The 12448-nt window shown below is 35.2% G+C and overlaps 1 non-coding gene and 1 pseudogene across 1 annotated transcript; one reads left to right on the forward strand and one right to left on the reverse strand.

The window, feature by feature from the left end:
- LOC104420433 overlaps positions 1-12448 on the reverse strand; it is a 107064-nt pseudogene that overhangs the window by 30714 nt on the left and 63902 nt on the right.
- On the forward strand, positions 12100-12205 carry LOC120288640. The gene has a single exon (XR_005546743.1). It is a non-coding gene; the product is annotated as a small nucleolar RNA R71 (small nucleolar RNA).

A 12448-nucleotide genomic window follows, 5' to 3' on the forward strand; every position in this document is an offset into this window, starting at 1 on the left:
TCACCTAGCCTAAATCTGGCGAGACTGCCATGGCCCTCACCGAGAGCTTGAGAAGGCCGTGAAGCTAGCCCTCCTCCTCTCATTTTTTTAAAGTGAAGAAAAAAAAAAAAAAAAAAAAAAAGAAAAATCAACAAAAATTAATTCTATTAAAAATGTCAACATTAGCATTGGTTGTGTTACAGCCGGTGTCTATATTAGCAATTTCTAGTCAAAATTAGTCGATTAGATTCAATTAGTAAAATGTGAAAATGTCTAAGACTCAATTGAGACAATGATAACATTTAGGACCAAATTAACAAAAGTATGATAGATTTCGAACTTTTCTGATAATTTCCCCTCAATATTTTTCTCTAGTTTTGGATGTGAGTGATATCCATATTTATACTCCACCAATTAAAAGTCTTGTTCAAGGGAGCTTCCTTTAATCCTAATTGAAGTATTCTCTAAACCACAATTCAAAAAATATACCCCTTAAGTTCTTATTTCAGGATCATACCTCAGGATCATACCTCATGGCATTAGGCTTCAGTCAATTTACCCTCTCCAGAATCCCAATTTCAGATGGAAAAGGAGGGCAAGACTAAGAGCACTGAAAACAAAAATACAAAGTTTCTCGTACCGTGGCATTATTATAGTATAGAGCTGAATCAGATGGATCACATGTAAATTTTGTATACATGATACGACTATCTGACCCCACTAGTAGGGTAGCTCTATTATTTCTTTTAATTTCTTAACTCTAGTACAACGGACGTTTCCACAAACACAAATTAGGACAGTATTTCTCCATAATATATCGAATACTAAAAACAGGTCATTTTTCCAAAAAAGTATTAGATGTAAGAAACCCGATAATGATGACTTATTCTATCTTATCTATAAATTTGAATGACTAAATACAGCTTACACGTGGAATTTTTTTTAAGAAACCTTTGCAAGAGTCCATATGTGCGTAAGCATAGTTTATGAATGATATTATTGGGCCATGCTTCCATCCAAATTAGAGTAATTCCTCTTAGGAGTCGGCATGAATTCAGAATAAAATCAGAAATTGGAGAGTGAAATTAGCGGGAATCAGTCTGGTTTCAAGTTTTAGAGAGAGACGATTTGGTTTTTGATTCCACTTTTCTAGAAACCGCCTGTTCTTGGTTCCCATAGGAACCAGATCGAAATCAAGACCAGGATTGAGAACCGGACTAGGAGCAAATTCCTAATTTTTCTCCTGAACTGAAACCTAAAGTAATGCTTAGATTTTTATATATATCTAATGAGTGCTTGCTTTATTTAATATCTCTCTTTTATTTATATGGATTATTTTAATGAGGAGATTATCATCAATAGATAAAGTTTACTAGTTGAAGCAAAATGAATATATGTAGTGAGGCTTTTTAATAATTAGTTAAGTTTAGTTAATGGTAATTTTATTAAAAATTATTATTAAGTGATTAACTAAGGAAAATTCCAAAATAGGATCTGAAGTGTCCCTATTTTCTCAAATAAGGGCCTATAGTGAACTTTTTTTTTTTTTTTTTTTCAAACAAGGGCTTGAAGTATTTATATTAATCTCAAAGAATGGCTTAAAGTGGTTATGACCGTTTCAAATAAGATAAAACACAGGTAGGAAGGTCCTTCTCACCTATTGCCATTACCCCATCACCGGTGGGGTGATGACAAAGGTTGGTGACTTGGCCGACTAGAGGCAAGAGAGGGCAAGCGACCCTCTCCCAGATCTGGCTGGGAGAGGGTTTCTTGCCCTCTCCTGCCTCTAGCAAAGGTTTGCCGGCCCTCGCCTTTGGTTGGCCGAGGTCACTGGCTCTTCCCTAGGTGCTGGCGACCCCATCGACCTTCACTGCTATCTCATCGGCGATGAGGTGGTAGAACCCTCCTGCCCATGTTTTTTTTTCTTCTTCTTCTTCTTCTTCTTAGTTTTTGAAAAAAAAAAAGAAAAAAAAATTAAAAGGATGAAATTGCCCTTCACATTTTGTGAGTTCAAGACCTTTTTTAAAATTGATATATGTACTTCAGATCTTTATTTGAAATAAAGTTCACTTCAGATTTTCATTTGAGAAAATGATGGCACTTTCAAGCATTATTTAAAATAATGCCCACTTTGGACCCTTATTTGAGAAAATGAAGAAACTTTAGGTCCTTATTTGAAAATTTCCCTAATTAACTATTATTTTTTTTTCAAGTGGTTAGAATTTAAAAAAAAAAATTCATGAATGATTAAGGATTGAAGTTCTATAATCTATGTTTTATGTTATGTGTTTTGAATCTGTTAATATTTATTTCGTTTTATGTGTTTATCTTTTATGAATTGTTGCTATTGACAAATGAGAACCCTTGATTTTTGTTGTTGCATTTACTTTCATTTTGCTTAACTCAAAATTAAAAAAAAAAAATACATGTTAGACTCTAGAACTAACTAGAATTTATAATAGAGTTGTTTTAGGTTAGGTAAGTTCCAAATTCTAAAACAATAAGGAACTTGTATCAATGAATATGTTCTAGATTGCAAGTTTAACCTCTATAGAATTTGGAATTGCTTGTCCCTAATTCTTCTAACTGGTAGCATGGACACGTTGCATGAGCTTCCGTGTCGTATTTGAGCGCACGGTCAACACATGTCAGATTTTTCGACATGTGGTCAACTCTTCTCTACACATTTCGACACGTGTGTACGGAAGTGCGAGAGGTATGGTCGATTTCGGGGCGGATCTACAAGTGCGAAAGAAGAGAATCATTGAAGAAGATGATGGAGGGTGGAGGCAAGGCTGAGGGAGCGATGACAAGGCTACCGATGACGACAAGGTTGCAATTGCAAGGGGAAGGCTAGAGGAAGAGCAGAGACAATAGCGACCCAAAGGGCTGCGATTGCAATCCCGTGATGGAGGGCCGAAGGCGAGGCTACGGTTGCAAAAGAGGAATGGCCGGAGGCGAGTGATTGCGAGATGACCGAGAGAGAGCAAAGATCGAGAGGAAGAGGGTTGTGCGAAGAGGAGGAGGAGGTGGCTACATCTAGGTTTTAGAGTTTCTTCCTCTTTTAGTTTTAGGCTTTAGCAAGAAGAGTAGAAAACAAATAAAAGATGGGGATTCTGATGGATGGGACTTTGCGTATAATTTTCAAGAAAGGCAATAGCAGCTTGACAGGGGTGGAGGCCAGGGGGAAAGAAATGAGAGAAATAAATTTTTGGAGGGAAGAAACGACGGAAAGATTTTTTTTTTTTGGGGTGGCGTGACAGGAGTTGGGGGAAAGAAATGTTGCAAATAAGGGCGTGCATGGTTGTGTTTATAATTTTTGTTCATGAATAGATTTTTTTGTTTTTTTGTTCCCAGGGAACAAAAAAAAACAGAAACGCATTTATTTGCGTTTTTGTTCCAAATCTATTTTTTTTTGTTCTCGGGAACAAAATTCGAACAGAAACAAGAAACAAAAAAATTTGTTTCTTGTTTGGAACAATTTTTAAGAACAAATTTTCTCTCTCATTTCTTTTCTTCTCTTTTCTTTTCTTCTTCTTTTCCTCTTCTTTTTCTTTGGCCGTCGCCGGCCCGGGCGAGGCGAGGCCGAGCCTCGCCTTGGCTGGGCGAGCTCGGGCTTGCCCACATCCGGCGAGGCCGAGCTCACCCAGCCACTGGTGAGGCTCAGCGTTGCCGGACCACCGCCAGGTCGACGTCGCCGAGCCTCGCCCACACCGGAGACACTCGGCCTCGCCTTGGTTGGGCGAGCTCGAGCGAGCTCGGGCTCGCCTACATCCGGTAAGGTCGAGCTTGCCCAGCCACCGGCGAGGCTCGGCCTCGCCGGGCCACCGCCAGGCGACCGGTGGCTGGGCGAGCTCGGTCTCACGGGATTTGGGTGAGCCCAAGCTCACCTAGCCAAGGCGAGGCCTAGCCTCGCCGAGGCCGGCGAGCCTCGCCGTGGCTAGGCGAGGCTGCCAGCCCTTGTCGGCCGATCGCCCGCCATGGCCGAGGCCAATGACCGGCCAAAAGAAGAAAAAAAGAAAAAAGAAAGAGAAAAGGAAAAATAAAATTAAAAATTAAAAATTAAAAGAAACAAAAAAGAACACAAATTTACCAAACATGTTTCTATTATTTTTTTATTCCCGAAACAAATTTACCAAATGCGTTTTTCTGGTAAAAAATTGTTCCCCGGAACAGAAATAGTTATTTATTTATTTATTTCTATTCCCTGGAACACTTTTTGAACATAAACACAAACAAACACGCCCAAAATTTTTGGGAGGGAAGAAACGAGGGAAATTCATCACATTTTTACCGTTTTCGAAAAATTCCTTGTCAACAGCCTTTTTTTGTACTTCTTTGAACTTCAGATTCATTATCTAGTGCAAGACAAATATAAAGTATGAAGAGAGAGAGAGAGAGAGAGAGAGAGAGAGAGAGAGAGAGAAGAAAGAGAGGGAAAGGGGAAAACGAATAAAAGAAAAGGTGGGCATCCTCTAGAAGGCAAGGGAGTGATTTTTTTCTCTTTATTTTTTGTCAGAAAAATAAATAAGCGATGCTAAAAAGGTGATTTCGGAAAATAAAAGCATTGAATGATAAATAATGATAAATTTTGGTCATTTTAGAAAATCATAAATTTATATAAATAAGTTGATTATAATTTCATGCTAGTCATTAGTTTCATCAATATTTTTTGTTATAGTTAGAAACATATCCCCAAACATGGATATGCATTAATTATAAATATATCTTTTGAATTTTCTATGAATAGATTTATGTTCATAAAATTCTAAACACAAGTGCATGTATCGAACAAGTAATATAATGATGAGAAAAAGTATCGTCCCACGGAGATCGATAATTAATAAACCAATTAAATACTAAAAGAGAGTAATTCTAAAATTTATCTAACAGATCAAATATAATTAAGAATAAATTAAAAACGAAATTTGTAGACTAAATGCAGTAAATCAATCAGATAAATATGTTAGAGCATCCGATTTCACCATAACCACTAGATATGAATTTCAGATTATTGTGAATATAAGAACGATATCAAACATGTGATAGCGGAATTTCCTAACCTATTTACTATCCTATCTTTAGGTATAACAAACCTACCTAGCTTATTAATCCACTATATCTCTATGTGAATTAAAATAAACATGAGTGCATTAAAAACTATAAATATTCCCGGCTTACAATGAGTCTTTTGGATCACCTTATCATCAAAAGCTACATAAATAATGCGGTATATCTCTATCCACGTTTAATTTATGTTATATATTATAGTGAGCAATTGCATATTATCACTTCTCAGTCTCAAACATGCACATCAGATCATTCAAGTGGTGGACAATCACTCAAAAGCATTAAACACAATAATATATAACTCACATAAATGGAATCAATTGTAAAACATAAAAATCATGAAATTCATATCAATCATGATGATTAGGCTACATCGTAGCCCTAACAAAAGAAAATTAGAACATAGTAGAATAAGAAATAAAAATATAAATCAAACCCAGTATCTTGAATCAAAGAACATGAATTTTGTCACCACTTTTTTCTTCTCTTCAAAATACTTGAAAAACTCTCAGAAGAATGAAAAAATGATCTAACGCTAAAAACCTAGCTGCTCTCTCTCTCTTTCCTATTTATAGGAGATCCAAAATATCTATCTCCTAACGCTTGTAGATAACATTAGGGAACAAAATTAAGAATTTCCTGATTTGATATCCATCTTCCACTGCTTCTTTTATTTGAATTCTTGATAGGTGCTATTCTTTTCCTTATCTCCTCCATATCTCATTTCTGCATAAATAAGGAAAATTCAAATAATTAGAAGGAAATCCAAATATTTTCTCATAGATAATGCATTAATTGTTGCCTAAAATAGGTAAAATAACTCTATTTTTATAGAGTTATCAAACTCCCAAACTTAACATTTTGCTAGTCTTCGAGCAAAAGTATGACATAACACATACTCAACCTAGCAACCTCCTCCATGACATTTTCCATAATTGCTCAAATTCGCAATTCAAAGAAAAACACAAATTTCATCTAAACATTGAAATCGATTTATAAGTTAAGATGAATTCTAACTATATGATCCAAGTGTGTGTGTGAGAGTCCTCATCTTTTTCGAATTATATGCAATCCGGATAAATTCACATTAACATGTAACCTCTAAAAAATTCTCAATAATTATGACCAAATCTCATAAGTTTGCTTTTCATTCCTCTCTCCACTAATGTAAGCTAATCATCCAACCAAAAATCAATAGGACTTTTCTCGGGATTTAATGTAAGGTTGGGTTAAAGGTGAGATAATGGAAATTTTAAGCTCAAATCACCCATCAACACGTTGCTTTCTATGATCTAATTAGAGACAATGTCACTGTCCAATTTCACTCATTCCAGATAATTTTTCTGCCGCCATATATCACCATTCTTTCTTCTTTTCTTTTTTTTTTAATTGCTTTATGGTGGAATTTCTCCCAAAGTCCCTCCTAATATAACATGAAAATTTCCAACCCATTGAGTATCCAAAAGGCTCACTCAATTGAAAGTTGGATAGGGAACCATAGAAGTAATTTTTTTGACAATACACCCCAAACAACCATAGCAATCACTTCCTTTTTTTTTTTTTTTTTTTTTTTCATACTCCATCATTCCTCCAAAATTTCTATCAAGTTCAAATAATTTTTTATCCCAAAAGAAAATCAACGTGTTCATAGGGCATGGGACAATGATATAATTTGATAACGGCTAGGCTAAATATAGATGGATGCCAATGAAAAATTGGGTAATAATTAAGGCCCAAAGGGGTGACTAGGGATAAATAAACATGGTTGGCTTGAAAGGCTCAATCGATCCAAAAACTAACTATATCATTTTCTCAGTTAGATTTAGCTAGGATTTCGCCTCAAGAGAAAATCAAACAAATTCTAAGATTTGGGTGAAATCTAAGAAAATCACATACTTCACATGAATGTTCTCTAGATTTACGCACAATTCAAAAATTAAGGACTTTTAGTGTTCGGTAAGTGGATCAACATAATTAGAATTAAGATTAACTCACACATCAATTGCAAGTTTAAATAAAATTTAAATTTTCCTAAGAATCGTAAAAATTCACAACCAAGAATGCAATCATGATAAAAAAAAATCCAAAAAAAAACTTGTCTAAACCCCCTCCCCCAAACTTGAATGAAGCAGTGTCCTCAATGCGAAAAATAGAATAGGAAGAAGAAAATTTCCCTAGTTGTAGGATAAGTCCATAGATGATCTTGATGATTAAACTCTTGAAAGGTGCTCCCTAAAAATTAACTTGGATAAAACAGAGAAAAGTTTATATATATTGCAAAACATAAACTTAAAAGTAAAGTAAAAACATAATTAAAATGATTGGGTTGCCTCCCAAGAAGCGCTTGCTTTATAATTTTTAGCCAAACTATCTCAGATGTTGCTATTCTAAAGGATGAAGTTCAATGGTGGTATTCTGCTTGTTGTAACCACCTTCAAAGTAGGGCTTCAAACGTTGACCATTCACTTTGAATGTGCCCTCAGTGTCATGCGCAACTTCAATTGTTCCATATGGGAATACCTGTGTAACAATTTTAAACTCTCTTCTGAATATGTGCTTGTCATGCCATCTCTTTGTACTCTCCTTGTACAACTTAGAATTTTCATAGGTCTCATTGCGAAATTCCTCCAATTCGTTCAGTTGCAATAATCTTTCTTCATCTGCAAACTGCATATCAAAATTCAGAAATTTCAATGCCCGATATGCTTTATGCTCTAATTCCACTGGTAAGTGACAAGTCTTTCCAAATACTAGCCTAAAAGGAGACATTCCAATTGGAGTTTTGAACGTTGTCCAATAGGCCCAAAGTGCATCATCAAGTTTAATTGACCAATCTTTCCTAGAGGCATTCACTGTTTTTTCTAAAATTCTCTTGATTTCCCTATTTGAAATCTCTACTTGACCACTAGTCTGAGGATGATAAGAGGTTGCAACTTTATGTGTGACTCCGTACTTACTCAAAAGTGCTTCAAATTGCTTGTTGTAAAAATGTGTCCCCCTATCACTTATGATTGCCTTAAGAGTGCCGAATCGGATAAAAATATTTTTCATCAAAAATTTCACCACAACCTTAGCATTATTTGTTGGCAATGCTACAGCTTATACCCACTTAGACATATACTCCATAGCCACTAAAATGTATAAATTTCCATAAGAAGGTGTAAAGGGTCCCATGAAATCAATACCTCAAACATCAAATAATTCACACATAATAATGTTGTTTAAAGGCATCTCATTTTTTCTTGAAATATTTCCAGTTCTCTGACAATTATCACATGAAGCTACATAGGAGTATGCATCTTTAAAAAGCGTAGGCCAATAAAATCCATATTGTAAAATCTTAGTTGTAGTTTTTGTGGCACCAAAATGGCTACCCGCCCCTCCATCATGACAATGATGTAGAATGTTTGCCTTCTCTTTATCTGGAACACATCTCCTTATGACCTGGTCTGCACATACTTTAAACAAGAAACGTTATTCCCAAAAATAATTTTTAACATTAGAAAATAATTTTTTCTTCTGTTGATATGATAATTCAGGAGGAAGAACATTACTTACCAAATAATTTACAAAGTCAGCGTACCAGGGAATTTTTGTGGACTTGATAGAAAAAAATTTCTCATCGGGGAATTCTTCCAAAATTGGTGTTACCTTTTCCTTTGAATTTGGAATTCTTGATAAGTGATCTATAATTAGATTTTCAGTCCCCTTATTGTCTTTGATTTCTAAATCAAATTCTTGTAGTAATAGAATCCACCTGATCAACCTGGGTTTTGATTTTTTTTTTTCAAGCAGATACTTAAGAGCAGAGTGGTCAGAATAAACTATAACTTTTGAGCCAATTAAATAAGAACGAAATTGATCAAAAGCAAATACTACTGCCATAAGTTCCTTTTCTGTTGTTGAATAATTCAATTGTGCACCTGACAAGGTTCGACTAGCATAGCATATGGTTCGAAATTTTTTATTATTCCTTTGTCCCAAAACACCTCCTACTACAGAATCGCTAGCATCACATATCAGCTCAAAAGGTAAATCCCAATTTGGTGCTGCCATGATTGGTGCTGAAATTAACTTCTCCTTTAGAGTGCTAAAAACTTGCATGCATTCAACAGAAAAATTAAAAGGAGCATCTTTTTTCAAAAGATTAGAAAGAGGTTTAGCAATTTTTGAATAATCTTTTATAAATAGCTTGTAAAATCCTGCATGCCCCAAAAATCATCTGACAAGTTTCACAGATGTTGGCGGAGGCAATTTTACAATGACCTCCACTTTGGCTCGATCGACTTCTATTCCGTTTCAAGAAATTTTATGCCTGAGCACTATTCCTTCCTACACCATAAAGTGACACTTCTCCCAATTCAAGACAAGGTTAGTTTCCTCACATATTTGTAAGACCAAAGCCAAATTATTTAAACAAGAATCAAATGATAGGCCAAAAACGGAAACATCATCAATGAAAATCTCAATATATTTTTCAACCATATCAGAAAAAATAGCCATCATGCATCTCTGAAAAGTAGCTGGCGCATTACAAAGACCAAATGGCATTCTTCTAAAAGCAAAAGTACCATAGGGACAAGTAAAAGTAGTTTTCTCTTGATCTTCTGGTGTAATAGGAAACTGATTATACCCTGAATATCCATCCAGAAAGCAATAAAACTCATGCCCCGCAAGTCTTTCTAACATCCGATCAATAAATGGTAAATGAAAGTGATCTTTTTTTGTGGCATCATTTAATTTTCTGTAATCCATACACACGCGCCACCTAGTAACTGTTCTAATTGGAATCAATTCATTGTTGTCGTTTTTCTGAACAGTCATACCACCTTTCTTTGATACAACTTGTACAGGACTTACCCAAGAATTATCAAAGATAGGATATACCTGCATCAAGTAGCTTAATTATCTCAGCTTTCATTACTTCTTGCATCTTCGGGTTCAAACGCCTCTGAGGTTGGATAATGGGTTTATATTGCTCCTCCATTAACATTTTGTGCATGCAAATTGAAGGACTAATTCTCTTGATATTGGCTATTTTCCATCCAATTGCACCCTTATGCTCTCTTAATACTTTGAGCAATTTCTCCTCCATCAAATCTGTCAAAGAAGAAGATATAATTACCGGTAAAGAAGAAACTCCATCTAACTAAGCATATTTCAAATGATAAGGTAAGGGTTTGAGTTTAAGAATTGGAGGCTCTTCAATTGATGGTTTAGGCTTTGTAATTCGTTGTCCCAACTCCTCAAATTTAATTGCATTTTTCCTTGAATATGGTGGAATTGCCTCCATGAAATTTGTGTACTCATTTATCTCCTTATTCTGAATATCTTTGTCCCTTGGTTGAATCAGACATGCTTAAAGTGGATCTCTAAAAATATTTTCCTGAAAAACCTTATTCACCAACTTGTCAAAAACAAGAATTATCATCAGATGGATATTTCATTGCTTTAAAAACATTAAATGAAACAAGATCATCTTGAACTCTAAGGATTAACTTCCCTTGTTGTACATCAATCAGAGCTATTCCTGTTGCTAGAAAAGGTTGACATAAGATAAGTGGTACCTCAAAATCTTCCTCCATGTCAAGAACTATGAAATTTGTAGGAAAAATAAATTTGTCAACTTTTATCAAAACATCTTCCACAATACCTCTCAGATATTTAATTGATCGATCAGCCAGTTGAAGCGACACTATGGTTGCTTTTACCTCACCCAATCCTAATTTCTTGAAAACTGAATAAGGCATCATATTAATACTTGCACCTAAATCATATAATGTTTTTTCAAAGTAAGAATCCCCAATAGTGCAAGGAATAGTAAAACTCACCCAATCCTAATTTCTTGAAAACTGAATAAGGCATCATATTAATACTTGCACCTAAATCATATAATGTTTTTTCAAAGTAAGAATCCCCAATAGTGCAAGGAATAGTAAAACTCCTTGGATCTTTTAATTTCGGAGGCAATTTGTTTTGTAGGATGGCCGAACACTTCTCATTTAACTTCACAGTTTCATAATCCTCCAATTTCCTTTTGTTTGCCAAAATCTCCTTAAATTTTTTTGCATAACTAGGCATTTGCGCTAAAGCATATGCAAAAGGAATGTTAATGTGCAATTTTTTAAATACATTAAGAAATTTAGAAAATTGCTTATCTATTTTGTGTTGTTGGAGTCGCTGAGGGAATGGAATTGGTGGCACATATACCTTGGGATTATCTGGAAAAAGTTTACTCTTGCTTGTCTCATTTGATTGTTTATTGACCACCTCTTCCTTGTTTCTGAAAATCTCTTCTTCTCCCACTTGTTTACCAATTCTTATGGTAATAGCCTTTATGTTTTCAATTGGATTCTTCTCTGTGTTGCTCGGCAAAGAACCCTGTTGTCTTCCTGACATCATGCTTGCTAACTGACCCACTTGCATCTCCAGATTTCTAATTGAAGCCTCTTGGTTTTGAAATCTCACATCCATGCTTTTGATGAAGTCATGAGTTGTGTTAGCAAGTTTGGTGACTATGTCTTCCAAATTTGACTTTGTCTCTTCTGATTGTTTGAATCCCGGTGGTCTCGTCACATTCGATTGTTCCATGAAAAATTTGGATGATTGCGCCATCCCGGATTGTATGTGTTGGAGTAGGGATTATTCTGTGATCTGTTAAAATTCCCAACAAAGTTAGAATTTTCACTAGATTGTTTGAAAGTATTACCTACTTGACACACTGTGCTAACATGTCCTCCACCGCAAAAATCACATGTCAAATTCTGAATTTTCATGACCGAAACACTCATATTATCAAGCTTTTTGTTGAGTGTTTCAAATTGTGTAGCAATTGTAGGAAAAGCATCCACTTCATGAACTCTGCTAACTTTTCGCATTGGTAGCCTCTCAGTAGGCCACTGATAACTATTGGACGCCATCTCCTCTAATAGATTGTAGGCTTCTTATGGTGTTTTATTATTTAAAGTTCCCTTTACAGCTACATCAATCATAGAACGAAGATTTGTACTAGAGCCATTATAAAAAGTTTATACCTGCATCCATACGGGTAGTCCGTAATGTGGGCATCTCCTAAGAAATTCTTTAAATATTTCCCATGCTTCATATAATGATTCATTATCCATCTGCATAAAATTAGTAATATCGTTACGTATCTTCGCAGACTTTGTAGGTAGAAAGAACTTACTAAGAAATTTCTGAGCCATATCATTCCATGTAGTAATTGATCCTGCAAGAAGAGAAGAAAGCCAACTCTTAGCTTTGTCTTTAAGAGAGAATGGAAATAATCTCAATCTAATAGCATCATCTGTAACTCTATTATATTTAATGGTGTCACAGATTTCAAGAAAAGCATCGATGTGAGCGTTTGGATCATCGCTTGGTAGCCCATTGAATTGCA

Source organism: Eucalyptus grandis, chromosome 9 (genome assembly GCF_016545825.1).
Source record: "Eucalyptus grandis isolate ANBG69807.140 chromosome 9, ASM1654582v1, whole genome shotgun sequence".
NCBI classification, from domain to species: Eukaryota; Viridiplantae; Streptophyta; class Magnoliopsida; order Myrtales; family Myrtaceae; genus Eucalyptus; species Eucalyptus grandis.